The sequence below is a fragment of the Perognathus longimembris genome, chromosome 7 (genome assembly GCF_023159225.1).
Source record: "Perognathus longimembris pacificus isolate PPM17 chromosome 7, ASM2315922v1, whole genome shotgun sequence".
Taxonomy (NCBI): Eukaryota; Metazoa; Chordata; class Mammalia; order Rodentia; family Heteromyidae; genus Perognathus; species Perognathus longimembris.
Genome location: NC_063167.1, coordinates 59117861 through 59143340, shown reverse-complemented (window position 1 = coordinate 59143340; position 25480 = coordinate 59117861). Strand labels below are relative to the sequence as shown.

General features: G+C 39.7%; 1 protein-coding gene and 1 long non-coding RNA gene across 10 annotated transcripts in view; one reads left to right on the top strand and one right to left on the bottom strand.

Moving 5' to 3' along the window:
- Positions 1-4969, bottom strand: part of Adgrl2 (adhesion G protein-coupled receptor L2) — a 180634-nt gene extending 175665 nt beyond the window's left edge. For 8 of the 9 annotated variants that reach the window (XM_048351648.1, XM_048351651.1, XM_048351650.1 and 5 more), the window contains exon 1: positions 3649-3775. The gene's annotated coding sequence lies outside the window, so the exon portion shown is untranslated. Of the gene's footprint in view, positions 1-3648; positions 3776-4888 lie in introns of those variants that run through there. The other variant, XM_048351649.1, reaches the window with a different exon arrangement.
- On the top strand, positions 1791-19372 carry LOC125355337. The gene is made up of 3 exons (XR_007211645.1): positions 1791-1973; positions 2256-2270; positions 19362-19372. It is a non-coding gene; the product is annotated as an uncharacterized LOC125355337 (long non-coding RNA).
- Positions 19373-25480: the final 6108 nt, after the last annotated feature.

The window sequence follows — 25480 nt, the reverse complement described above, 5'->3', positions numbered from 1 at the left end:
AAGATAGTAGTTACATCTACATGAGCTTTATCTTTATCTACTAAAGTACTTCTAAACAAGTAAAGGAATTGGATAAAAATAAGCTATCCTAAAATGATTTCAGGGTAATAATGAACACTGGAATAATACACACACAAAAAAGAAACCTCACCTTAATCTGCAAATAAAAAATTGTCACCCCATTAAACTATATGCTATAAACTTCAGACAATTAAAGATGGACTTCCTCCCCTCTAACACTAATAGGTAAGAATTCATTTTCACAATTAAAATAAAAGCAAGCAGTCTCAACATTTATGAAATAACATGTATTCCAGAGTATCAACTGCATCCAAAAGCAATCCACTATCAGATAACAAAATACGAGCTTACAAATCTCCAAATGTTTTTTGAAACACATTCAAAACTAGGTTTCCCCAGAAGTTGGATGATAAAAGTTCTCTTGACCATTCTGCTCTCCATAAACTTACCCACACCCAAGTACCCCTTCCAACAGCTTTTTTCATTCATAAAGACAAATTCAAACAAGAAAGCTCTCTACAAATGTAAAAAAGTTTTTTAAAAAACACAACTATTTTTGAAAACTAAGTTGAATGTAAGTTTACTGTCTTAACGATAAGACCAAATTAAAAAAGAAACTCAGTTATTTAAACAGAATTATCTCTGTATAAGTAGAAATTTGGGTCTTCATCACTTAAAAGAAACATTTTCCAAACTTACACTCGCAATGGAAGTTATGTCAGTAAAGTTCAAGTTAAGTTTTCAATTTTCAACATTCTCTACTTAAATTTTCCCTCGTTAACTTAGCAAGTATATAGAAAAGGCACCCATTTCTCAACCTTAAAGCAGGTACCTTTTCATCAAAAAAAATTTCTATTGTTAAGACTAATTAAAATCCATTCTCATTTTACGAAAATAAGAAGTATAGGACCTAGAAACTGCACGAGGTTGAGGAGAAAGGCATCTAACTCTCTAAAGGGCTCTAAAGGGACCCCAAAAGACAAGGAAGAGCGACTATCATAAAACAAAAGGTGGCCCTTTTTCTAGGAACAAACCATTTATCAACAGAAAATAATTGTCTTGCCATTGTCGAGGGCTCCACAGAAATAGACAATGTTTTTTGGCTCACATAATTACAAAACAGTAAAAGTCCAGAAACACTGCCTGAATCCACCTCCCTATTTTTACCCTTTACAATTCTCATTGCCCTTTGGGCCTCAGCTTGGAAGCAAATGGAAGACAGGCTGAAGTTTTCTCAATTGAGCAGAAGCTAAGAAACCTTTGATATGCTAATAGTCCCCTTCAAACGGTAAGAATTCACACTTGCATTAATTCAAACAATTTGTGCAGAATGATGTGAAATGGCACCTCTTTTAGAAGCAAGCAACAAAAGGAGAGAATCGGAATGTCTGAAGAAACCAAACAACAGAACATTTGTTTCGTACTATTCTTTTATCATGCATAAACTTATAGCGGGGTGTAAAGGAGGGAAAGCAAAAAGTTTCAAAACACACCTGGTACTTAGGTTTTCTTATAAGTGGTTTCGCAAGCAGTAGAAGGATACTAAGCTTTCAGTTCCAAAGTTACCTTTAGCTAGGTGCAAACAGTCTTAATCCAACTTGGAACGATGCCACAGACACCGTAAAAGAAAAGTGGGAAAAGAACTTGTATTTTTTTTTGTTTCTGTTATGAGCCAGAATCGCCTTGCGTGGTGTCTATCTTTTTACGTTTGCCCAGGCTCAAAACTGATTTAGTAAGAGATATCCCGACAGGTAATTATTTACCAAACGAATGAGACTTTCTCCGTCGTGCAAGGCGAGGTGAGCAATAAGTAAATTCGGAGGGGCAGGCCGAAGACCTAAGCACTTGAAGGAAATGAATGAACCACCACGTCCGTTGCACGCACGCCTCGGGAAAGCGGACCAGAGCAAAAGCATTCGCAGTGTCAAAAACGCAAAAGAGAGAGGGAGAGAGTGAGTGAGTGAGAGAGAGAGAGAGAGAGAGAGAGAGAGAGAGAGAGAGAGAGAGAGAGAGAGAATGGGGAGGGGAGGGGAAATCAAAGGCTTGGGGGCGGGGTGAGTAGAGCGCCTCAGAACCTGGCCTTTGTAAGGGGAACCAGATGGTGAGTGGCTGCGGCTCAGATGCTCCCCAGGCTGCTTGGAGAAGCTGCTAAGCAGCCTGACACCTTTCAAGAAACAGGAGGAAAACATTTCCTAGGTCTAAATGTGAGACAGCCAGGTTTGTCTCAGGAAGAGAAGAATGGCGGGGGGGTGGGGGGGTAAGGGAGGAAGGAGAGAAGGAAGGGACCCCGAGAAGACCAGGAAAGTAGGGGAAACTGCGACGGACGAGTCGGATGACTCGTCCCTCCAACAATGGTTTTAGAAGACACACTCAACCGAAGACCACAAAACATCCATGAAAGACACACGTCCCTGACCCTCCACTAGCCCAAGCCCACAGTTCAAGCGCAAAGCCCAAACTTTGCTGGTCCCAACTGAAGCGAGTCTGGCAAGCATGCCTGCACACTGCAGGGGCGCTTTCGTCGAGGGGCTCGTCCTCGCCGCTCCGAGAGGGTCGCCCTTGTAGGAACCCTCACCCCGGAGCTCCAGGGAGCTCTCTTCCCTTCCCCTCCTCCCACGCCTTTTTGAAGCTGCAGCTCCCAAGTTGGCACCTCCGAGCTACAAACCAGGACACCCCACCCTCAAGACTCCCTACCTCATAGGCATCCCGTGCCCCCCCCCCCCGCCCTGCAACTTCTCCCGCAGGCAGGCCCAACGCGGCCCTCGGCTGCCCTCTCACTGCGGGTCCAGGAGATTCCCAGTCTCCCCCCTCCCCCATACACACACACACACACACACACACACACACACCTCCCCCTCACGGCCCGCCGGGTCCGCGGCCCCGCAGTGGCAGCCCGTCGCCCCTAATGGTTGCCAGCCACAGCGCTGGCGCGGCCACATCTGGCTGCGCTTTGCCGTCACCCTGGCCTCGCCACGGGCAAGAAGAAAACGGTCAGCGACAACTCATTCAAGCCCTTCCCCGCCGGCCACTAGCCCAACCCTCGCTCTCAGCGCTCAACCCATTTCACTTCCAGCCCTGGACCGGTCTACAAGCACAAGGGGCACGGGGCGCGAAAGGGGGCGGGGGACGGTGTGCTCCGAGCTGGGCCTGGGGCTCCGCAACCCGAGAAGCGCAGTCCCACAGAGGACGCGCCTCCTACTCATTCCTTCCAGTAGCCTTGCAAAGTAAGGATGAGCTGAACCATCCTATCCCAAGCTTTTAAGAAATCAAAATCTGCGTGCTTTGGGGAGGTCTATCCTACGATATACTTGTCCTCCCCGCCGTACCTCGACACTGGGTTGGAGCCGCGAGGGTGTCCCGATGGCTTGTGGAAGCACTAGAGAGCAGTCGGGACGTCGCTCAGAGTTCTGCGGATCGATTTCGGCGGGGCGAGGTGTGGGGGGAGTGTGGAGAGGTGGCGAGCGCGGATCTGTCGCGGGGCCCGGCCGCACATAAACAAGCAATCGAGCCCCCAACTAAGCCGGGGCTCCCTCTACCTCCAGCATCCACCCCCGGACCAGAGGCGCAAAGCAAACAGGTCTCCGCAGGCGGGCACAGAGGCACATTGTTCGTTCCCGCGACTCTTACCTCCATGGGCGAGCGCGCCCCGGGGGAGGGCCGTCTGGTGCGGGGGGCCGTACACGAAGAGGCGCTGAGGGCAGCGGCCGGCCGCCGAGGGAGGGCCGAGGCCGGCTGAATGCGGGTCGTCGGCTGCCGAGTCCGTTCGTGGGGGGCAGCGCCGCGGCCCGCCGGCCCGGACGCGGCGCCGTAGCTCGGCGCGTCCTCCTGCTTGGCCGCCGCCTCCAGCCAAGCAGCCAGCGCCGGGCGGCTGCTGGGGTTAAGTCAACATTTTCCCGCAGTTTCCCACACGCCGCGCCAAGGAGAGGGGTCCACCGCGCGCGCACACACTCGTGCGCACTCCGAGAGCGCACGCTCCCTTCGGAGGAAAAATAAAGGAAAAAAAAATCAGGGATTGGAGCGCCGAGGGCTGTTGGAGACGAAAGCCTGGCAGAGGTGCGCAGACTTGGGAGTCCCCAGAAAGCGGCGGCCGAGGACGAGCGGGCGGGAGGGAGGGAGGGGCGGGCGAGCCGACGCTGGCGGCGCGAGGCCAACTCAGAGTGTCAGCGGCGGCCCCACCGCCCGCCGTCCGCGGCGACCCAGCGGCCCGGGGCGGGACACCGCGGCGGACCCCCTCACATTTCGGATCTCCTGGCCGGCCGAGGGTGAGCGGTTGGCGGCTGCACCAGGAAAGGCTGGAAGGCGAGGACGCGGGCTCGGAGGGGGGAAAGCAGAGAGGAGCCGGAGAAGAGCCGCACCACGCACAGCCACGGAGGGAAGATGCCCCCAAACAAATCCCAAAGAATTCCCCGGTAAGCTCCCGGTGGCGCTCCGGCTCCTCAGCGTGTGTGCGAGCCGAGAGTGAGAAGAGAGAGGAGAGGGAGAGAGGGAGCGTGAGGGAGAGACTGGGGAGTGCGAAGTCCTGACACAGACTCTCAGCGAGGTCTGAACTGGAGTCACCTCCAGCCGCTTCCACCTCCTCTCCCACCTCCAGCCCCCCCCCGCCCCCACCTCTCCACCCCACCCCCTGAGTTCTACTAATCATATAAACATTAGCGTGTACAGCAGCAGCGAAGGATAAACCTCTCCCTCCTGGTTTTTCCAGCCAGGAGCTCAGGCAAACTCAAAAGAAGATTATAGGCAGCTAAGTACAAAACGCGGAGCAGATAATCTATAACTCATTGCCGCCCAATGGCCATTTTCCACTCCATTTGAGCAGCTGCGGCGGAGCGAGAGGGAGGAGGAGGAGGAGCGAAAGGGACACACTTACGGGCTCCAGCCGTTCGGGTGGCGGTGGCCGAGCAGCCCCTCCAGGACAGGCAGGCCTGGGCTCCGCCGGTGGGGCGGCCGCTGGGCTGGTCCGGGCGGCGGGGAGGCAGCGGCGGCGGTGGGGGGTGGGGGGTGCGAAAGACGCGCGCGCGCGTGGCCGAGAAACGCGCCCCAGAGGCGGCCTGCGCTGGCGCCTGCCCCTCCCCTTCCTTACCCCTCCCCATCGGCTCGTGTCCCCCCCCTCCCCCGCCTCTTCGCCCCAGGTCCCTGGGTTCCACAGCCACCCCCCACCCCATCCTTACACCCATTCAATCTCCACCTTTTCCAGCGCACTCCCCACCAACTCCAGTCCCAGCGCGCCAGCCCAGCCGCGCGCTCCGCTGGTGGAGCACGCTCTCCATCCTGTCCACACACGCACTTTAAAAACATTGATTTTTATTTCGGGAAGCGGGTGAAGGGTATTTGGGAGAAAGCAGCGGAGCGCGGCGATCCAGCCTAAGAGGTTGGGGACGCCGGAAGCGAAGAGGTAGAGGAGTTGGCAGCGGCTTTGTGGACCACCCCCCTCCCACCAGGCCCTGGAGCTTTCCCCTTTGCCTCGTCTTCCAGGAGGCGCCCAGGATGCATGTTTTACCCACTCCATGTCCAGGGTTTCTTTTTCCTCCATGCACTGAGCCGAGGGCCCCCGAAACTTTTAGTTTCCGCAGCCCTCCTTTTGTGTGACTGCTCGGAGGAGAAAGAACGTCTGTTCGCCGCGGCTGCCTCCGTCCGGCTGCGGCGCGGCATGGCGCGCAGGGGACGCTCCAGGGTTAATGCGTCTTTGATACCTGAGATTTCCGGCGCGCTGGTTAATGAAAGTTACATTTTTCCCCCTCTTTTTAAATTGCGATGACTTTCTTTGTAGTTGTATAGGGCTGGCTAAACTTTGACTTTATTGACTATATTTCACAAGAGCGTTCTGTTTGTTTTTGATTAAACTCCCCAGGATAACCAACGGAAGGAACGGAGACCGACTACAAGGTTCTTTATTCCCAAGTACATTCAGAGTGCTGTTAGGTCTGTTTCCCTCATTTCCTTACATTGAAACTGCTCTTGCTCTTGTCCTCGGATAACACTTCCTTGCTCCCAATCTGCTGGCAGTGTCAGCCAACCGCCAGACCCAGCTAATGACAGACTCAAGCTGAAAGATCCGATCAGGACCACGCACAATCACGCTACAAAAACGTTTTAACAGCTAATCAAGTGTCCACTATATGGGAGGAAAAGTCAAAACTACATTGATTTGTTAAAATTACAAAATATCTGATCTGAAAGCATGTATGTTTTCAAATCGGTGTAGAGACCACTGATTCTACTAAAGGATACAACTATTTGCGAGGGGGGAGGGGAGAGGAGACTGCTTCTCCAAGGTTTAAAACCTATAGATTCTAGAAAATAGGATGAAACTTGAGCTTCTTTGCTTTCATAAACAATATGGACTTTTTGTTACTGTGGGTGTGTTACAGTCATCATAATTCAGAAAACATAGCAAGCAGTGCTATTAAAATGTCAACGGGAGATTGTCCAAAAAACATGAAGATCCTAAATACCTATCAACATTTTGTCACCAAGGAAGTTTTTTTGTACTACGAATGTGAATTCAACTACTTACTGGTCAAGTTTGTTCCTGACTTGCAGAAAACCATATAAATGTACATGTATCCAAATAAGTGGAACATACTCTGTCTATTGTAAATTCTCAGATTAAAACAAGAATGTTTCACAATCCAATTTCTTCCGTGTCATGTATTGGTGTTTTGATACTGTCACCATTTCAAAAGATAAGAAACAAATTAGAGCACTTGGTGCTTTAAACTACAGACTCTCTTCATTTTGAAACTTGTTACCTAACATAACTCAAATGCAGGATCTAACTCATGCAGGATCATAACTCATGAAGGATCTAAACTAGATGGAATAAATATACACAATGCAGAGCTGGTGTGAAATCTTACAATATAGCTAAGTTTTTATATCTGTCAAATTTTATACATACAACGGATCTACCAAAGAAAATGAAATCGGGCTACTTAAAGTATTTGAAAACAAGGCAGAATTCTAGTTCTCAGATTCAAAAGTCATTTATATAATAGTATCTTTCAGAATTTAAAATTATTTTGTTAGGGATTTTTTAAGCACAGTGTGAAAGTAGTTATAATTAGCAAATTCATCAAACAATTTTGGTCCTTTCTTTTGTTCACTCATCTGGGCATGATTCAAAAGAAGCCCCAGAGTGCACAGATCCGTCTAATCCTATTTTCTTTTGGGAAACAAAACTTAAGCTGAAGTTTTTACTGAGTGAGCTGGGTAAGCAATCAATAGACATTTTTGCCTGAATTAAGCTGGCCGTATGTTGGCTCATTTACTTATTTATTTAATTCTTCCAGAAAGAATCTCTGTAAGAGCCCACTGTCTGCATGTCATAGGTCTGACATTCTTTGAAGCTCAAGATGTAAAGTGAGTCTGAAGACACTACATCACAAAACAAGAAGGAGGCTTGTGGAAGGGCAAAGAACTTATAAAAAGTGAATTAAAAGTAGAAAACAGCCCATACAAATTTCAAATCTTAATTCCACAGGATGTGTATTCATAAAGTTCAGAAGGTTCAATGTTTTTTTTTTCCCAAGAATATAAGGCTGCTATGGTTTTCAAACTAAAGTAGTCCTTCATTAAGACATTTTAAATAGGAAAGAATTTTTAATTCTTTCATTGCACCTTGTCCATAAGAATACTTTTTCATTGTATAATTCCAAAAATGGATGGAGAAATCAATTGCATTGTTATATTCAAGAGTATGCTGTTCCACATAAACCTGCCATTAGACAAGAACACTTAAATGACACATATGTACACATTATTCAGAAAACCCAGTATACCTGACACTTTGTGACAATTCAAAACACAATTTATAACAATACAGGTGTTATGGAAAGGGGAGAAAATGAACCTAGAAGCTTAATAATGTCTGCAGATGTGAGCAAGTTAAGGGGAATTGCAACATGTAATACATTCCCTACAATCAAATCAATTTAACTACTCAGTCTATATTATTATTTATAATGGCAAGATCATTGACTTATTCATAATACTTGCTAATTGTTTTTTAAATGAATTCTACAATGAACAATGGAAACACCCACTTCCATTTGTTTTATGTTAAATCAACATCTAACCACTCATGGTGATTTCATTCAAACCAAACAGAAGGAACTCATTAACTTATGTGGTTAGAGAGATTGATGGGCTTCAAATATTTTAACCATACATGTTTCTTTCCAACTGTAGAAACTCATGTTTTTAATTTGAGCAGCTCTAAGTAAAACCAAAGATCATATTTTTAGCCAATGGGTTCACCATTTCTAATACAGAAATTATGCTAATTTTAAAAGCTAATTACTTTCCAAGTATCTTTATTTACAGGGAAATGACCAGGCACTTGTCAAAATAACAATTGTCAAAATAACTTGTCTGAATAACAAGTTAAATAAGGTGAAGAAATAAGAAAATGGACATGGTTAGGACACTGCCAATAGCTTCTTTTCTGTTTTACTCTGGCAAACTTGGATGTAGATAAATCTAAGAGGGGTTACAGAAGTGGAATGGAGAGAAGATATTGTGACTTGATAGTGGGCCAAAAATTGCCACAAAGCTTGAAATACACAGATGTAGACAACTATCAATACGGTAAGGTTGTTAGCTCTGTGTAGAGCCTATTTTGGCCTGTGTTTAGAACTTGTAAAAGTCCAAAAGAAACAAATAAGCAAATAAAATCATGAATACTACTTGACTTTATAATTCAGAAACAGAAATAAAAAGTCGTTAAATTATATCACAGATTTAACTTGGATCCTTTTCTTTCACCATTACTCTTCAAGTAGGCATGGTGCTGAAACTAGATTTTCCTAATGCTAGAAAGTAAACTGTCTTAAAGCTACAAAGTCGATCAAAGCAAGATGTTAATACCAAACTTTACTAGAACTGGTTGAAAGTTGTTAGCTTTGTTTTCATTTTTTGCTTTGCCATGCATATAGGCTGAAAAGAAATCAAAACTCATTTTCCATGAGAGCAGAAACATATGAATGCATTTGGCAAAGCCAGTACAGTTTTCACTATGACTCTAAGTTGAGTTAATTTTGCCCCAGAAATTCGAACCTTCCACAAAAGGTAAGATACAGTCTCAAAAGGAAGGAGAATTTAAAGCATTCCACAAATATGATTATGGCATACAGTGCTTAATGATATTGTTTAAAAGTATATAATCATATATATTATTAACACCTATCAATTTATAATTAAATGTCTACAAGTACAACTGGTTACATGACTTTTTTCTGTACACCTCAAGTGTACATAACTAAATGTAAAGGATTATAAAACTTTTATACATCTGAATTATTATCCTCAAAAACAAGTAAATTAATAGCAAGATCCCTCATAATCATTGCTTCTCTGTGTTTTATTCACAGTCAGTCTTCCTTTCCCATAGATTGTTCCCATACTCCTGTTAAATCCCTGTACCTTGAGGATTTTCTATAATTGGGTCTTATAGATCTTCCATCAATGCTTCTGGCAAGCCAAGAAATATAGCAATAAGAATAGTTTTTTTTAATGAAACTTCCTATATTAACTTGTAATGATTATTTTGCTCATGATAAAGTCATAACCAAATCTTTTCTCAGCAAAATATGTGGTTTAAAAATAAAACCTCTTCATTCTGTTTTAATGTGTACAGATGCCTACAATGAGGATGTCAACAATGAGGATGAAATGTCTTTAAATCTTCCCTAAAATTGTTGAAGTTAATCTAGGAATAGTTGAAAATACAGCTCTTTGAGATAACAAGTGAGAGAGGGAACTCTGTTCTATCAGATCTAAACCTTTAAGTACTAACAAGTTACATTTCAGTGACTAACTAGTTCGAAATGAAGATTATTGACACTGAGAATATGAATTTGATAAATTTTATCAGCATTCATGGTAATATGCAAAAGCTTACTAAAAGCTTTAAGAGTCAGAAAACAAACTCATAAATGTCGTCTTTGCATTTGAGACAAAGTTAACATCTCTATTTTCAGGAACAGTTTAAATCTTTATAATTCAGTTTTTAGCCCATTGCAACTCCTCACAATGCATTCTTAAAGTTGTTATGAAAACAGTCACTTGGCTCCTAGACAAAACCATGAGCTAACCAGCATATGCTTTTATAATAAATAAAAGTGCAATACAAAACAAGATATTTTCTCTAAAACTGACCTCCAAATTGAGAATAATATGAAAATATTATGTTTATCTTTAAAAAGTACTGAAATAATGGTCACTGATGGCTCAGGCCTGTAATCCAAGCTACCCAGGAGTCTGAGATCTGAGGATAGTAGTTCAAAGCCATTCTGGGCACAAAAGTCCATGAGACTCTTATGTCCAAGTAAACACCACAAAACCAGAAAAGCAGAAGTGGAGCTGTGGTTCAAGTGATAGGGTGCTAGCCTTGAGCTAAAAACTCAGGGACAGTGCCAGGCACTGAGTTAAAGCTCCAAGACAGGGACACACATACACACACACACACACACACACACACACACACACACTACTAAATGGGTTTGGTAATAAGGTTTTGTTGGGTTGTTTTAATGTAAAAGTCAAGAAAAGAGTTATTTTAAATTAAAAATAAAAGCACGTGAATAGCCAGGCACCAATGGCTCACACCTATAATTTTAGCTACTCAGAAGGCTGAGATCTTGGGATTGTCATTAAAAACCAGCCCAGGTAAGAAAGTCCATGAGCCTTCTCAATTAACCAGCAAAAAAGATGGAATCAGAGGTATGGCTCAAGTGGTAAACTGCGAGCTTTAAGTGAAAAAATTAAGAATATCACTCAGGCCCTGAGTTCAACTCTAGTACTTGCACACACAGACACACATATGAATGTGCGTGCATACACACACGCACACACACACACACACACACCCCCCACCCAGCCACCACATTAAAAAACTATGTTGCTGAACCATCATGTAGATAATTTGTTATTTAAATGCATTTGTTTGATAGGAATTGTTTTACTAAAGCATTCACTCTAGTACTCCATTGCCCTATTACTAAAGTTGCATTGCTACAATATAACTAAAGAGGAAAGTTAGTGTGTTAATAACTATCTTCCTTTATCATGGTCTGTAATTTATGACAGGAACTTAATTAGTATTATGTCATTACTACATCGATAAATGGCCTAAATACAAACTGTACTTTTTTTTTTTTTTTTTGCCAGTCCTGGGGTTTGAACTCAGGACCTTCGCACTGTCCCTGGCTTCCTTTTGCTCAAGGCTAGCACTCCATCACTAGAGCCACAGCACCACTTCTGGCTTTTTCTGTTTATGTGGTGCTGAGGAATCAAACCCAGAGATTCAGAGATGCTAGCTAAGCACTCTAGCACTAAGCCACATTCCAGCCCCAAACCAGACATTTTTAATTTTCAGACAATATAGAATACACTCCAAAAAAACAACAACAACCCTGATTTGTATGTTATCTAATGATAATTGAAACACAGTAATTTAATATAGTATTAGGTTATGGTATGTGAAGTAGTATGACTCAAAGAAAAAGAAATGATTGAGGTAATAAGAAAAACTGCATAGCTTATCAAAATCAGAGAAGCTGCATGTGAATATGATAAAAAAGTATACATTTTAAGCAACCCAAAAATGTGAATTATTTTTTAAATAAAGTGATTCCCAAAGAGATTATTTATTATTTAAAAATAGTTATTTGTAAATAAATAAGGATTCTGAAAAATATCTAGAATATTAAGCTTAGACATGTTCATATAACGACTTAATATTAACTTTTTCTTTAATGCCCTTCTTCAAGCTGATTTTAAACTTCATATATCTATATATATGCATGTATATATATACATACATACATATATACATATATATATACAAATCAAAATACTTTATGCAGGTGGAGTTTTGAGAGGATAATACTAGTATATTTGCTTACATAAAATATTCTTATGGGAAGAAATCCTGTAATGTCAAATAGAGATATTATTTTGGAAAGCTATCTTTAACTACTGAAATAAATTTATGAGTTATCAAAAATTGGAGGTAAAATATTGCACCTTATAACTGATGGAAGGTCTATCTTTGCCTGAATTTTCCATTTAATGAAAGAAGTGTTTAAATACTCTGTAGGTAGAATATTAACTTCTACAAAACTGAAACAGATGTGTGTCCTAATATGCCTTAAAATTTATGATATACATAGAACCTTACATGGAGCTGAGCAGAGGCCAATGATTCTAATTTGCTCTAGATTTATAATAACCTGATCTGGGTTTTGTAAGTACTGCAACACTTTAAACAAAATTAGAAAGCAGTTGTGCTTTGTGTGATTAAAGATGCAATTCCCTTTGGGGTAATGAGAAAAGTTAGAACATGTTTCTTTCTTTATGGATGTTTCTATAATAAACAAGAGTGCCATACATTATATATTTTTCTTACTATGATTTTCTTGTTTTTAATTATAAAATAAGCCAATTGTAGTTCAGTGCAGTCTCAAATTGAAACTATGCCAAAATTTAGCTGAAGAATGTGTACTGGGCTTTATAAAAATCCTTAAAATTTTTCCCAGGGTTTTAAGGTCTTGTTACACAAATACTAGCTCACCATAATTTTCTGGAAGATCCAAGCACCAAAAGTACTTCAGTGTCAAATACATTTCTAACCTAGAAAATGACTTGGATAAAATTGTTCAAGAATAATGGCTCCTAGATTCATGTAAGTTAAACATTTTTTAATCTATTTTGTTAAAGTGCCACTATTTTAAGCTTCAACATCACCTCCTAAACATCAAATCTATAAGATTACTTCATTTTAACACAGTGAATACTGCTTCCTTTAAAAAATCAGTCAGAAACTGGTGATATAAATATCATTGTAAGCATAAATGTGTAATTCATGCATATAGAAAATAACTACATGCAAAAGCATTAATTCATGAAAAGTTTACCTCTCATGAAACCTTTATTAGCCCTTGAAGTCTTTGCCACTTCATATAAAATGATTTATCTTTTGCATAACAAGGTCCCATTAATCTGTTTGACAAAGGAATTTTTAAATCATTTAAATAATTTATTTGAATGAATTATTTAACTTCTGTAAAATATATATATATGCATATGTCTATGTATATATCTGTGTCTATATATTTGTCTTCTAGCCCAATATCACAGACGAAATATAAAATAGGATTAGAATACATTGTCCTTGGCATCAGCTGCTTGTCTTGGGGTTGCCGCCCCTGTGGTCTTAAGCACTCCCTACTTGCCTAGGACCCCATCACATAGCCATTTGTGCTCAGACAGCACAAATGGGTGATCCCATGTCAAAGAATCTTGCACATTCATTTCTCTATTCACTTTCAAGTTTGCATTTTTACCAGAATTGTAGTTGGACATGTTCTTCCAAATGTAAGAATAATAAAGGCAATTACCCAGCAGTCCTACAAAATCTGCTTCCCTCAACCCAGAGCCGTAGTTGTTACTAAAAGTGATGAATCTACCCCTCCCCAGAGAAATACATTATTCGTGGAAACAAGGATATAGACACACAAAAAGGCAGTAAATATGCACACAAAAAGTATAAGCAAACACATAAAACCCATTAGGAGGACATAAAGATGCTTATATTACATTTAACAGGTACAGCATGCAGAAATTTTAACTACATCTTCACAGCAAATACTATATCTTCATAACATATTTCACAGAATTATCTCAACTAGATCTTAATCTTGTTCCCTTTTCTCTGAAGACACTTTTCAGTCATGAAAATAATGAAAAGGATTAAATAATTTCCCAAATTTAGTAAGATTATATAATAAATGGATTCTCTCTCTCTCTCTCTCTCTCTCTCTCTCTCTCTCTCTCTCTCTCTCTCTCTCTCTCTCTCTCGCCAGTCCTGGGACTTGAACTCAGGGCCTCAGCACTGTCCCTGGCTTCTTTTTCCTCAAGGCTAGCACTCTACCACTTGAGCCACAGCCACTTCTGGCTTTTTCTGTTTACATGGTGCTGAGGAATCAAACCCAGGGCTTTATGCATGCTAGGCAAGCACTCTACCTCTAAGCTACATTCCCAGCCCTTTTCCTCTATTCCTTAGATTTTTATTTTAAGTAGTCATACAAAGGGATTTCATTTCCACAAAGCATATTGTAAGAATCTATTTTATTTTAAAACCTTCAGGAAAAATTAACTTTCTCTTAAGTGTCTCCAAACATGTGTTGGTTCTTTTTGTTAAAATTATTACTGTCAGTGTGATATACAGAGGGGTTACAGTTACATACCTAAGGTAGTGAGTACATTTCTTATCAAACTTGTTACTTGTTCCCTCATTTTTCTCCCTCCCCTACAATTCTCCCCCCCAAGTTGTAGTGTTAATTTACAGCATACTGTCTTGGACGTACTGCTGTTGCATTGGTTGGCCTTTTACCCTTTGTCTCACCATTTTGATGTTTCACTTCCCTTCCCTAATTCAGACAAACATATGTACAATACCCAGGGTACCAAAACCAATACAATGACAACAGGGGCTAAACCATAGGGAAGATAAACAAAAGAAATAATTTCACATAGTATATTAAAAATAACAACATGGGCTGGGGATATAGCCTAGTGGCAAGAGTGCCTGCCTCGGATACACGAGGCTCTAGGTTCGATTCCCCAGCACCACATATACAGAAAACGGCCAGAAGCGGCGCTGTGGCTCAAGTGGAAGAGTGCTAGCCTTGAGCAAAAAGGAAGCCAGGGACAGTGCTCAGGCCCTGAGTCCAAGGCCCAGGACTGGCAAAAAAAAATAATAATAATAAATAACAACAGTGACAAATATTGTTTCCATATCTTTGTGTTTCTTTTGCTTAGCATCATCTTATGTGACGGGTACATAGTTATTGAGCTATTATGAGCTTCTGCTAGGACTATTAAACATATACTATAGTTCACTATGATCCTACAGTAGTTATTACTCTGCCTTGTTTTTGGTTCTTTACACCTGCCCATGTCTTGGATTTGTTGTTGTTGTTTTGGAAATTCCAGTTTTCTTTTCTGCATGCTAATCTTTCTTCTCCCTATGTTAGTTAGGTTTCTGTGCATTCATGAAATTTCTAGTTCATTTTGTAACTCACCCTTTTGATAAATTCCTCTAGCTTCAATTTCCCAGAGGCTGTGATTTTGCACAAATAATCTGCCTTTTTTGTAGCACTGAGAAAACTTGGAGGTCTCTGTCTTCTCCAATCCTTCTCTTACTTATCCAACCACCTACAAATGCAGTTGTATCCTTGTTCCATTTAGACATATTAACTATGATATTCAAATCATTAGAACGAGGTATGAGAAGCCATTAAAAATCAAATGCAATTTTTAAAATATCCTGATCAGACAAGCACAGTAGCTCCTACCTGTAATTCTAAAGTATTACAAATACTCTAGGGATAAGTAGGTTGACAGAGGTTGGAATAAAAGTTCTGAAACTGTTAATTCAACTAGTAAAAGCTAGGTGTGGTGGTACATGCCTGTAATTCCAGCTATTTTGCCACAGTATCTCAAAAATTAAGCTAGGCACCTGTGCCTGTGGTTCATTCCTATAATCCTAGCTACTCAGGAGACATATCTGGAGGATCATGGTTCAAAACCAACATGGGCAGAAAGAAGTATCCTAGAGACTTAATTTCCAAGTCATCAGTAAAAAGCTGGACAGTGGGTGTGGTTCAAGTGGTAGCATATAGCCATGAACACCTTTCAATTTGCTTAAATTGTAAGTTTAAGGCCTTGAAGTTCTGGTAGTAGCAAAAGAAAGAGAGGGGAAAGGAGAGAGGGAGGGAGGGAAGACAGGAGAATTAGTATTGCCTACTCTTTAGAATGGCTTGCACTAAATCTGAAACATATAACTTGTTTTCATCAAGGGCCTCTTAGAAAGACCCAACTATGGTTGGGTGATGGAAAGTACTTATGGAACAAATGAGAGCTATAACCATATAATAATGATTACCATTATAATATTTAGCTCAATCAAAATAAAACTGCCCAAATATTATAGTGTTGTTTTCACTGATACAGATATTAGAAATCAAATAATCTAAAATTTTTATTAATGCAGATAAACACTTATACAAAAATTTACTTCTTTACAAATGTAATGAATTTGCTTAACAAATCTTGTTGGTCAATTCACTCAAATACTTTTATAAGCCAAATATAAATCTTCACAAATTAGTGATTACAATGAAAATTTTAGTGTTCTCCAAGCAAACAGTTAATAAAACTGTGTGTGTGTGTGTATGTGTGTGTGTGTGTGTGTGTGTGTCTTTTAAGGAAAGATAAAAAATAGCAGTAATTTGTTCAAGGACTTGCTGGTTCTTATCAATTGTCTTATTGAGTGTACACAGATGTATCTGCTTTGGATAGTTGGGAGATACCACCAGGAACGCATTTGTGTTCCTGAATTCAGGAAAGTTGAAGTGTTGGCTGGCCTTTTCCTTTTACCTAGAACAACTCTTCTTTCTTCTTCCCTTCCTATCCCAATCACTTATATTAGATAAAGGCATGCCAGGGAAGGAATCTCAAATATCAGAATCACCAGTGCAACATGGGGCATTCCAAGGGTTCTGTTTTGCACCCCAGCACTTTGGTTTTAAAGACAAAACATCTATAATAAATTATACATAATTCTATAAAGTACTAAGCTTTCTTCTAATACATTTATTACTCACTAAGTTATCAAAGCCTCCATGAACCAAAAAGCATTTTCACCAATATTATCCTGCCAAATTGCTACAAAATTTTATTAATGTTATAGCAAAGAGGAAATAAATAGAAAATTTCAAGGAAGGAAAAAGTCTAATTTTCTGCTGATACTTTAAATAGTTTTTTTGTTTATATTCTTTTTTTACATTACAGCTTTTAAAAAATTTCTCAAAACATTAGTATTTTTTCTATCAGAAAATCATACCCAAGACATCACTGGTGGCTTGCACCTGTAATCCTAATTACTCAGGTGGCTGAGATGTGAGGATGGAGGTTCAAAGCCAGGCCAGGCAGGAAAATCTGTGAGGTTCTTATTTTCCATTAACCACCAGAAACCACCAGTACCCAAAGTGGTAGAGCACTAGCCTTGAGTAAAAAAGCTCATGAATAATACCCAAGACCTGAGTTCAATCCCCATGACTGACAAAAAAAAAGAAGAAAAGAAAATTATATCCAATATTTTATTATTCTTTGATGATATGGAATGAGCCATAGCGCCACTTCCGGCTTTTTCTGAGTAACTTATTGAATCTAAGAGAGTCACTCAGATCTGTCTCCTGAGTAGATAGGATTATAGCCATGAGGCACCAGCTACCAGCTTCAGATTCTTTTGTTTTGTTTTTATTGTAGGATGGATCTAATGAAAAATTAGAAGTTTTTTTTTTTATATATATACTCAGGATGAGTTTAGTGGGAAAGTGTTTGCTCAGGATGCATGAGGCCCTAGGTTCAATCTTCAAGAAGTATAGTTTCAGGTTTTAGGGTGACTAAATGAAATATCTGACAATGCATGGCTCATGTTACCTCATTCAGTAGGAGTGGCTTGCCCTTGCCCTTAAAAACCAACATGCAAGCTGTGACTCAGAGCATTCTGCACCATTCTTTATTCTACCCCCCACCCCCACCCCCACCAAAGCCATCCATCTCATGCCTTGGATCACCCAGTTTCCATTATGTTTCATTGTTCCATTTCACAAGACATTAAAGGAAACTGAAATATATCTCAATTCCCATAGATGAGGATATCTATATATTTCAGCTGCCTTCCCTTCACACATTTATTTCTCCTTCCAGGCATATGTCAGCAGTTTAATTGTGAGGCCTGGGGGTCAGTAATTTATAACAACTTGAATGACTATATGAGTACATTTCAATATATGAGATGCCAAGCAGTGTGTTGTAGTACTGATTATAGTATTGTTCTGCTGTGTTCAGAGTATTTGTTCATATATCATATCATTTGTGTATTTACTTTGCAACTCATACTAAAGTACACTGCCCCTTTATTCGTATCAATTAGTCCATTCCATGCATGTTTTCTCTTTTTCGGCCACACTTCCCACAATTCTTCCACCAAAGTTTGGTCTTGAAGTTCCTCCCACTTTTTCCAGTGATTTGCTTCATTTTACTTCATGGGAAAGTGTTTCATCATAAACAAGTGGTGATTCTTAAAAATTATTTTTGTATCATGTATTACCTCATTGCATACCAAGGGAGAACAAATGAAAGCAATCACACTTCTCCAACCGTCCAAACAGATACAAACAATCATTTAAAGATTATTATACAGAGATAAGTAGGCAAAGCTAAACTAATGAGTTGATATCCAGTTAAGCAGAAATAGCTAAACACAAAACACTTAAGGCAAAAAGCCAAGTCTTATTAGAAGTAACTGAACGTACACATATGTTAAAGGGTTTAATCTTAAGATTCTGCTTTCCAAGGGAGAATTTTTACTTAGAATTGAGATGAGCAATAGAACCAAAGTTAAGAAGTTTTGTCACACCCATAATTTATGCCATTTCTTATTTGTAAGTATAAATATTGTTATAATTATTGCTGATTTTATGTTTTTATTCCCATTTACATATATTAGTATGATTTCACATCAAAATATTTTCCCTTTGAACATACTAGTTTATATAAATAGGACACCTGGTGAGGATCATCTATGTTAAACATGCTATTTTTAATACCTATACATTATATTACTTGCATTATCTTTCTGGGTCAAGGGAAGGAGTTCTGGGTCCTTACACATATCAGCAAGTTCTCTACCTTTCAGCAATACCCCTATATCCCCAGCCTACATTTATATCATTACAAATATTTAATAATATATAATTTCTGAAAAGAAACTTTATGTTCATTGTAGTAGCCCTATTGAAGTTGAAGCAGCCCTTTTGAATTGCTAAGTCTACTTAACAGTTTCATAAACTTTCAATTAACAAGTATTTTCTTAATTTTATTTCAGAGCATATGAACATTTACCTACCACTTTAGCTTCACTGCTAAAACTTTATTAGAATAATTATATTGCTATCTGTTAGAATAGACTCCACTTAAAAGAAAATCATCACAAATAACTTCTTTTGCAACCTAGAAACTACTGTGGATTATTTCCTCTCTCTCTCTCTCTCTCTGTCTCCTGTCTCTCTTTTCATTAAGCAAGGATCTTCCAAATGACAATAAAATAAATTTCTGGTAAAACAGTATTTATTATTCAACAATTTTGTCTATCTTTCCTGAAATACTGAACTACAGAAGATGCAGTATTTGACCAACTAAATGCCCATATTAAAGAAATAAGGTTCATATTTGCTATTTGACCAACTAAATGCCCATATTAAAGAAATAAGGATCATATTTGCTATTATTTTTAACATTGAAAAATGCAGCTTCTTTCCTTGATTTCAGCTATACACAGCTGAAATCCTTTCTATTCACTTCTCACTTAAAATTTTATAATTTAGGTCAGTCAAGAATTTGGTAAATACTATTTGAAATCACTTTGCTCTTCCAAAGTATTTGAAACAGCATTAAGGAAGTATTTGATTCATCTTTTCAAAGATGTCACATATGTCATTTCCTGAATAAAAACTATATTGTACATTAATCATTTTCCTTACCTTGACAAAGATAACTTGTCAAAGAACTGAAAACAGCTTCATTAAATAAAATGTAAGACAGTTGTCAGTGACTCATGCCTGTAATCAAGCTACTTGGAGGCTGAGATCTGAAAATCATGTTTCGAAAGCTAGCCTGGGCAGACAAATCCCTGAGACTCTTGTCTCCAAATAGTCAGCAATAAGATGGAACTGAAGCCTTGGGCCAAATTGTAGAGCATTAGCCACTAGTTCAAAAGCCCAAAGAGAACATGAAGCCTAGAGTTCAAGCCTCTGTACTGGCAAAAAACAAAGAAAGTGATTAACTTTACTCTGGTGAATGTTCATTTTAAACTTACCTTACCTGTCTTTTCCTTTCTCTTCTCTTCTTTTATCTCCTTTTAAAGAACAATGTAATCTAAAAGGTAAGCATCTAGACTACACCCCATGTATTTGCATCTCAGTTCTCTCATATTCATGCTGTATATCTGAGTAAATTATAGTGACATCTCTTTAAATTAACCCTTTCCTCATTTATGAATCACACATATGAACACCTTATGATATTGTGAGGATTGTGTGAATTAATACCACAATCATACAAACCTTCAAATATTTGGTAACATTTGGTATCATTAATGGCATAAAACAATTGACATATGCACCACACATGAATGCCAGGATTGAATCTAACGTCTGGCACAAGCACTTTTCGCACCAAGTTTTTTCTGTTTTGTTTTGTTTTTTGCCAGTCTTGGCACTTGAACTCAGGGCTTGGGCTCTGACCCTGAGCCTTTCTGTGCTTAAGGCTAGTGCTTGCTCTACCAGTTAAGCTGCCGCGCCACTTCAGGCTTTTTCTGTTTATGTAGTACTGAGGACTAAAACCCAGGGCTTTATGCATGCTAGGCAAGCACTCTAAGCCACCTTCCCAGTCCTCTCACCAAGTTTTAACCCCAGCCCATGAAGGAATTTTAATAGGCAATTTAAAATATGTGGTTTTTATACTTTCATGTTGAGGGATGTTTTGACATCTAGTTATATTTATAGTTTATGATTTTTATTCTTTAATAAAAAAGTGCTTAATTTTTCCCTTGAAGTCACAATTCCCAGACACTACAGAACACTAAAGAATAGCTGGTTGAACTTGTTATACAGCTTTGAGAGAATGAAACACAATTGTAGCAACTTGTCTATTAAGCACTTTAATTCACTCATTTACTTACTTTTCTTCCAAACGAGCTTAAGAAGGTTTACAAGAGGATAAGTAAGAATACTGAGGCAGGGCTGGGGATATGGCCTAGTGGCAAGAGAGCTTGCCTCGTATACATGAGGCCCTGGGTTCAATTCCCCAGCACCACATATACAGAAAACGGCTAGAAGTGGCGCTGTGGCTCAAGTGGCAGAGTGCTAGCCTTGAGCAAAAGGAAGCCAGGGACAGTGCTCAGGCCCTGAGTTCAAGGCCCAGGACTGGCCAAAAAAAAAAAAATACTGAGGCAAGCAGAACATTTGACTGACATAAAAGAGCAAGAAGAGTTAGCACAGTCAATATATGCTTATGTGCACGTAAAATCTAAAATCCCTTTGTATGATTAATATATGACAGAAAACAAAATAAAAAGAAAATGAAGAATCATGGGAAAGTAAAACAGGCTATATTAGGTTCCAGGTTGTGATACTTAGCAGAAGAACCAAAGAAGAGAGTAAACAACAGTGAATATGGTTGATGTACTTGGTATGCAGGCTTGGAAGTAGAATAAAGTCTACTGAATTTTTAAATAGGAGATAGAGAAATGAAGGGGATGAGTTTGATCGGGGACATTGTAGGTATGTATGGAAATGTCACATGAACTCTTCCTTGTACAATTAATATATACTAATAAATCCCAGTAAATAAAAAAAAATGTAAGCCCTGAATTGAACCCAGAGCATGCTAGGCCCTTAGACTTTTGGAGAGCCACACACAGCATAAGATAGAACTTACTTCAATGCTCCCCTACAGGTTCTTCCTTGTCTTCCTCACTAGCTAGAGCCTAGTTTTGCCTCTACTACAAAGATATAATATTCTCTCTCTCTCTCTCTCTCTCTGTGTGTGTGTGTATGTGTGTGTGTGTGTGTGTGTGTGTGTGTGTGTGTATGTGTGTGTGTGTGTTGTTCCTGGGGCTTGAACTCAGGGCTTGAATGCTGTCCTTGGGCTTTTGTGCTCAGAGCTAACGCTCTGCTACCTGAACTTCTGGGCCTTTTTTGCTGTTTAAGTGAAGATAGGAGGAGTCTCACAGACTTTCCTGCTTGGCATGGCTTTGAACTTTAATCCTCACATCTCAGCTTCCTGAGTAAGGAGGATTACAGGCATGAGCCACAGGAGCCTGACTTGATGCTTTTCTTTCTTAATTCTGTTGTCTCAGACATAAAACTCTCCAAAAATTATTTCACCTTTTTTTTTTTTTAACTAAACTGCTGAAATAATACTACACTTACATTCTGGTAAGGAGTCTTACTAGGAAGGAAGGTCTCACAGTCTCTGATATGTCTGAAGAAAAAGCCAGTAGTTGTCATTGGGTATTTCTATCATCAATTACAATGAGAATTTTGCTTTGTTTTGGTGGTATGAGAGCTCAAACTCAGGTTCTCAAGATTTTTCTTTCGTTCAGTTGTTTTTTTCAATTACTGTCATTTCCCTCCATGATTGACCTCAACCAGAATACATCTATCTCTACCTCATATTTAGCAGTACAGATGCTTACAACAATACCAAACTTTTTATTTAAAGATGTTTTTATTGAGATGGGATCCTGCTAACTTTTTGCCTGGGTTGGCCTTGACGTGATCTGTTTCCCAGGAGCTGAGGTTACATATGTGATCCACCATGCAGCACTACTACATGTGAAAAACTATTTTAAAGCAAATGACAGATCTTGCTAATTTGAGGAATTAATCCTTCCATGAAAGGAAAGGACAAACTCACAGAAAAGAGAAATTAGACCCACTAGTTATAACTAAGATATACTGCCAGTTAACAACTAGGTTCTAAGCTAAGGGAGTGGTTTTTAATAAAGTTTTAAAGTATGCCCATTTTACTATAGACAAGATAATTTTTAATGTGAGAAATTACCTTCCCATCACCATATTACACTAATAGGATAAGTATCTTTTGAGAAGTTTATAGAAATATCTCTTCCTGGATTTTCCATTTTGTTTTTTACTGGATTTAATTTAGTTTAAAAGAAAGAAGGGAGCAGGGTAGGGGACGATATGAATCAAGTACCACCCAGATTAGATCATTGTGAAGACATTTTAATGTTACTATATTTTAGGTCTGGCATTCAACTGGCATCAACTGGCAGGGCTTGTTGCTTGTTTATGATCAGCATCTGTTTTGTGTAGTGATGTTCAAGCCTAACCCTTTATACATTATTCAATATTTTAGAATTTCCCCCTATCCAATCTTCAAAATATACATCCAAGGAGATGGAACACTGAACTGAAAGGAGGACACCATTCGGCCACTGTTGGCTCTGCCTCTGCCTACAGGAGGTTTTTATGTGTGTACAAGTTTGGGTCTGGAACTGATAGAAGAGTTCTTTGTTTTTAAACAGCTCCTTACATGGAAATATCTAGGCCACAAGTATAAACTCTTCTGCACAGAGTTTGAGTTTAAAAATTGTGTTTTTCAAACTTGGCAGTGGTATCTCTGGCAGCTATGTGGCCCATAGGGAAACCAGAGGGTGAAACAAGTCACACCAGGTATGCTATGCCTGTAAGCACCTGCTTCTGTTACATCCAAGTCCTTTATCCCTGGCTAAGTACATAGGGAAATGGCAGGTGTACATGAGATTACCTGCCCATTTACAACCAATCCCAAATCTTCCCACTCCTGTGACCAATGAGGAAGTGAGGCACAGAAGGTATAACTTGCCAAACAGGAACTGAAGTATTGGTATTTGAAACTACATCATTGAGACTTCTTTTAAAGCTTTCATTTTGCCCAGGTACATCTTCTTATTTCACCTCTAGAAAGCAATCCTTCGAAAACAGCCCAGTCTATTAATGAGAACTAAGTATGTCTGCTTTGAATAAAGCTAATAAGGTAGTAGAATTTGCCCTTAGCTACATCTACATCACTTCTGCAGCTCCAGCGGCCCCTCCACAAATCTCAGTGCTACACTCTTAAGAGTAGAGTTGGGAAACATTGACCTACAAACTGCTACCACCCTCAGCCCTACTTTGTGTGGTTCACCTTGGTGAATAATTCATTCAACAAACATACTGGGTAGCTACTGAATGCTAGACTGTAGGAATACTAAGATAAATAAATGCTCCAAAAGCTTATAGAGGGAGGAGGAAATTAGAAAAGAAGAACAAAAAAGAGAAAAGGCAAAAGTAAAACAAAAGCCTGGCTGTGGGCTTTTCTGTATCAATTTTTGCAACTGTCCGAGAAAGGAAGCAGAAGTGTGTGTGTGTGTGTGTGAGTGTGTGTGTGTGTGTGTTAAAGAGAAAAAAAACCTATCATATGAAAGTCTAAGATGTATTGTCATGCACCCTGAGGGACAGGAAATACTTCTGTGATGGAAGGGGATACAGCCAGTAGGTTGTTCTCAAGTCTTCTACAAAGTAAGCACATTTCAACACAGATTAAAATTTAAAATGCAAATAACTTAAAGGAGAAGGCAATAGGTCCAGGAAGCCTACAGCTTAAGTCATTGAAATCATTATCATATTAATAGGACCTTACAGGACCATTGTTACACACCTATTACCTTCCCTTCTCACTCCTCTGTGAAGACAGAGGGAAAGGGAGATATTAGTATTATTTCCATTTCACAGAAGGAAATGGAGTAAATCTCAGGGCTATTCATGGAAAGTAATACAGAGAGGATAAAATGTTCTTGCCTAAGGCTGGAAGGGGAAGGAGTAAGGAGGAACTATCTAGTGGTTATCATAAAACCCTCAACTAGTGGTTAGTCCTTAGGCAAGTAAATGATCTATTTTAGGTTATAATCTGTTCATAGGAAATTCCAGATCTTTCATTCTTAGGGGCCATTCTGTTGAGAAGGGTGATGAATCTGTAGCTTGTCCCAAGTTCTCTCAAATAGTTTGATCTGGAAAGAATCAACCTTCTATCCCAGTGTTCTAATGTTTCAATTCTGCTTGTTTAAACTAAGCTGGAGGAAAACTTCCTGATTTTCTGGGTTTAGAGTTTGGGCCATGCAAACAAAGTAATTTTAAATCCAATGCATTTTAATTGTAAGACCAAATTGAGAGGAAGGTAGATGAATATGCCTCCCTAGTTGGAAGATATGTACCTGCATTCAAAACTAAGAACAGATAAGTGGAGGAATATGAAATGGAAAACAAAGACTGGTGATAGCAAAATGTGACAGCCTTACAGACTGGCCAGAAAGACAGGAGAATATTTTTCTGCAGAATATAGAATTGACAAGGCAGCAACATGTCATAATGCTAGGGATTTTAGCCTCCAAGTATCTGCATAGACTTTCTTTCCCTCGGAAAGCAAAACACAGACAATTTCTTGACCGGCCTTGCTGATAATTTCATTTCCCATAAGGCAGAGTAAGCATTAAGGGGAACTCCTGCTCAGGACCCAATTCTGACAGAAACCAGTAGGTAAAATGGAAATGATTGGAACCTTGGGGAAAAGCAACCATGCGCTCTTAGAGTTTGATTTAAGCAGTGTTCTGCCTATGCAAACACAAATGATTCTAATGAGCAAGAAAATGGGAAAGAAACTAAAGAAACCAGTGTGCTGCATGGGGACTTTCTGACAGGCTCTGAATTTAAAACAGCATGTGCAAAAGTTGGTGAAAGGGGACACATAATCAAGCATAAATACATGAAGGTAGACATATAAAATTCCA